The 4,731-nt window shown below is 45.4% G+C and overlaps 1 protein-coding gene across 2 annotated transcripts in view; it reads right to left on the bottom strand.

Annotated features, from left to right (window-relative positions):
• The window catches only part of Gfod2 (glucose-fructose oxidoreductase domain containing 2), a 50,861-nt gene that overhangs the window by 22,848 nt on the left and 23,282 nt on the right, over positions 1 to 4,731 (bottom strand). The gene's annotated exons all lie outside the window — the stretch shown is intronic.

The following is a 4,731-nucleotide window of genomic DNA, read 5'->3' as shown; positions in this document are numbered from 1 at the left end:
TCAATTGCTGCAAGAGGAAGCTTCTCTGATGATGGCACTGATCTGTGAGTATAGCAGAAACATTATTAGGAGTCATTTTATCTTATTTTATTGGTTTTTTGAGACAGGGTTTATTTCTGTTGCCCTGGCTGTCCTGAAACTAGCTCTGTAAAGCAGACTGGCCTCGAACTCACAGAGATCCGCTAGTAGTCTTTTGTTTGTTTGGTGTTTTGGTTTTTTGTGGTTTCGAGACAGGGTTTCTCTGTAGCTTTGGTGCCTGTCCCGCTGTCCCGGAACTAGCTCTTGTAGACCAGGCTGGCCTCAAACTCCCAGAGAGATCCGCCTGCCTCTGCCTCCCGAGTGCTGGGATTAAAGGCGTGCACCACCACCGCCACCACCACCGCCCGGCTGCAGGTGCTGTTCTTCCAGAGGACCCGGGATCAATTCTCAACACCCACATGGCAGCCCACAACTGTCTGTAACTCAAGTTCCAGGGTATCTGACTCCCTCAAACACCAATGCATATAAAAATTAGAAAAAAAAAAGCCAGAGATGTCCATATTCTCTCTAAAATTATGCCCAGGACAACATATCTCTTCCTATTTCACACTGCGCTCCTAACTACTCTAGTTATATATGCTGCATATATAAATAAATAGCATATGCACACATGTATCAATATTTATTTTTTGAAATGGGTTTTTTCTGTATAGCCCTGGCTGTCCTGGAACTAACTCTATTTATAGGCTAGACTGGCCATTCAGAGATCCATTGGCTTCTGCCTCCCAAGTGTTGGGATTAAAAGGCATGCATCAGCGATGGCAGCGGCACCTGCCTTTAATCCCAGCACCTGAGAGGCAGAGACAGGCGGATCTCTATAGAGCTACTTCCAGGACATGCTCCAAAGCTACACAGAGAGGCACTGTCTCAAAAAATCCAAAAAGAAAAAAAAAGCATACACCACTGTCCATGGATATAAACACACACACACACACAAACACACACACACACTCTCTTAAGCACTGGTGGTGTAAAATAACAAATTAGATTTTTTTTTTAATAACCTGTTTTACTACTCAAGCGAGGTCAGTTTCATTAACACCCATAGAGGGGCCTCTGAGGAAGCTAAATGGCATGAAACTAAGCAAGCTGGATGACTGGGTATTTCCTGCTCAAGCAGGAACAGCTAGTTTTCTTGGTTTATTTTGGTGGCTACTCTTTCTCGCCCCTAAATTTCTTACTCTTTGTCTTAAAATCATTGCATATGCCTTTCCCTGCCCCTGAAGATCTAGACGAATCCAGCCTCATCAAGCTCCTGTGAGTTCCAATCATCACATCTCTCAGGAATGCAGAGTACAAGTACTAGATGATGGGGAGGCAGGCTGGAGCTTAGAGGCAGGGATTCAAATCTGACTCTGCCACTTACCAGCAGGGTGGCCTTCACATGGGTGGCCAAGGACTTGGTCACTTGCTTTCTCTCCAACTCACCCCCTCCTGGTTTTTGAGACAATGTTTCATACTATAGCCTAGAACTGTGTGTGTAACTCAGGCAGACCTTAAACTCACAGCAATGTGCCTGTCTCAGCTTCCCAGAGCTGTGATTACACCCATATACTTATGTAGACAGAAAGCTCAGCTTTTTAAAAAAATTATGTATTGGGCTGGAGAGATGGCTCAGAGGTTAAGAGCATTGCCTGCTCTTCCAAAGGTCCTGAGTTCAATTTCCAGCAACCACATGGTGGCTAACAACCATCTATAATGAGATCTGGTTCCCTGTTCTGGCATGCAGGCAGGCATGGAAGGAATGTTGTATACATAAGAAATAAATATTAAAAAAAAATTATGTATCTTTGGACTTACAGTCTCTGTATGTGTGGAAGAGAGATAAGACACGAGCAAAGTACAATGAGATTATATATGTGTGTGTGTGTGTGTGTGTGTGTGTGTGTGTGTGTGTGTGTGTATACACACACACACACGTTTGAAAATGTTGTAACTAAGCCTGGCGGTGGTGGCGCACGCCTTTAATCCCAGCACTTGGGAGGCAGAGGCAGGTGGATCTCAGTGAGTTTGAGGCCAGCCTGGTCTACAAAGCGAGTTCCAGGACAGCCAAGACTGTTATAGTGAAATACAGGGACATATATTGAGATTCATCATTTTATGTTTGCTGGTTTTTAACGGAAAGAAGGGCTTATTTTGGTTTGCAGTTTTAGAGGATGGTCTATCATGGCATAAGACAACAGCTGCAGGAGGCAGCTGGCCACATGGAGTCCAGTCAAGGAGCAGAGAGCAATAAAATCTTTTTTTTTTAGAGATAGGACCTCAAGTATTTCAAGTTAGCCTTTAACTCACCGCATGGCTCAAGGTGACCCTGATCTCCAGCTACTTGTACCTACCAAGTGGACCACCACAACCAGCTCTCAAAGGTGCATGCTTTTCTGAATTTGAATTATTTATTATTGTTGCCGGGCTGTGGTGGCGCACGCTTTTAATCCTAGTACTTGGAAGGCAGAGGCAGGCGGATCTCTGTGAGTTCGAGGCCAGTCTGGTCTACAGAGCTAGTTCCAGGACAGCTAGAGCTGTTACACAGAGAAAACCTGTCTCAGAAAAAAAAAAAAATATTATTGTCATATGTGTTTGAGTGTAACATGCACATCTCACGGCATACAGGTCGAGGTCAGAGAATAACTGGGAGTTAGTTGTCTCCACCATGCATTCTGGGGACAGACTGAGGTCATCACACTAGTGCAGCGAGTGCCTGTGCCCGCTGAGTCATCTCACTGGCCCCAAATTTCATTTTCAAATAACCAATAAACAGTGATATCTAATATTCAGAAGCAGAAAAATAAACAAGTAAATAAATAGGGACTATAGAGACAGCTTGGGGTACAAATGCTTGCAATGTGAACATGAAGATATGAATTCAAATTCCAACACCTATGTTCAAAGCCAAGTATGGGTTTGTGAGCCTACAACCCCAGCCAGCAGTTGGGACACAGAGACAGGTGGTTCCCAAGAGCTTGCTGGCCAGTCAGTCTAGCCAGAATGGTAAACTTCTGGTTCAAGGAGAGAACTTGTCTCACCAGAATAAGGTACAGAGTAATAGAGGAGGCCATCTGGCATCTTTCTCTGGCTCCCAAAGACACATGCCCAGATATAGGCACCACACCCTCCACACACAAATCAAACCAACAGCTCTGCAGGACAACAAAGGTGACCCTGAGCTGGCTGCACGGATACACCCATCAGGCAGTATCAGCTGTCTTTAAGTCCAATAATCTTGTCTTAAAGCTGGGAAAACAGACTTTTCCATAGCTGGCTTCCACTCGGGAGGCAGAGGCAGGTGGATCTCTGAGTTTGAGGGCAGCCTAGTCTGCAGAGTGAGTTCCAGGGCAACCAGAGTTACACAGAGAACCCTGCCCCGCCACAAACCAAACCAAACCACCCCCCCCCAAAAAAAACTTGCTATGTAAACTAGGCTGGCGTTGAACTTGCCTCGAACAAGATTCACTTGCTTCTGCCTCCTGAGTTCTGGGATTAATGGTGTGTGCCTCTACTGCTTGGCTGTATATATTTTAAACTTAGTTGTGTATGTACACACATGTACTACTAGATAGGTTTTTTTGTTTTGTTTTTTTAAAGATCTATTTATCCTGCATACAGTGTTCTCTGTGTGTATCCCTACAGGCCAAGAGAGGGCACCAGATCTCATTATAGATGGTTATGAGCCACCACGTGGTTGCTGGGAATTGAACTCGGGACCTCTGAAGATCAGCCAGTGCTCTTAACCTCTGAGCCCTCTCGCTAGCCTGTAACTGTTTCTTTTTAATCAAATGTCTCCTAAATCTATTCTGCCTTCATCCTTGTGCCAACTTTAAAAAGGAAATTAATGGTATTCAGCTGCTTACAGGAAACAACCAGTACACTCAGAGGTTAACAAGAGACCTTGAGTAAAGGGATGGTTTACAATTGTGTGAGTGGCCCTGTAACAGATAGTAGGGCACCAAGAGACTGTCAGGACTGACTGTACCTGGTCATGCTCCTAGCCCAGATACAATGGAGGAAAAGTGGGTGTGGCTGGAACAGGAGCCTCAGTTGAAGACCATAAATCCTGCTAGAGCCATATCTTTGAAAAAGAGAGATCACGGGATAAGAGCCTTGACTTTCCAGCTCTCAGATTTCTTCTAGTGACGCAGATGGAAGCCAGAAGACCTGGAGTCTTGCTCCTTAGAGATTGGCCTTCTGGGTCCGGAGGCAGGAGGTCTAAACATACCGTCCGCCAGAGCCCATCCTTCGACTACCATTTAGTGCTGCCAGCTCTGGCTCCTGCCCACCTTTCTGACTCCTCATCTCCTGATTAGGGTTTTCATGTTTTTATACCCACAGCCCCTATTAAACTTCCCATACAGATGCAGAACATAGGGGCCTGGAGAGATGGCTCAGTGGTTAAGAGCACTGACTATTCTTCAGAGGATCCAGGTTCAATTCCCACCACCCACACTGCAACTCACAACTGTCTGTAACTCTAGTTTCAGGTAATCTGACCCTCACACAGACATACATACTGGCAAAATACATAAAATAAAATTAAGAAACAAAACATGTAAAATGTAGCCGGGCGGTGGTGGCGCACGCCTTTAATCCCAGCACTCGGGAGGCAGAGGCAGGCGGATCTTTGTGAGTTCGAGACCAGCCTGGTCTACAAGAGCTAGTTCCAGGACAGGCTCCAAAACCACAGAGAAACCCTGTCTC

This window comes from Microtus ochrogaster, chromosome 4, assembly GCF_000317375.1.
Source record: "Microtus ochrogaster isolate Prairie Vole_2 chromosome 4, MicOch1.0, whole genome shotgun sequence".
Lineage (NCBI taxonomy): Eukaryota > Metazoa > Chordata > Mammalia > Rodentia > Cricetidae > Microtus > Microtus ochrogaster.
This window is presented reverse-complemented; position numbering and strand designations above follow the sequence as displayed.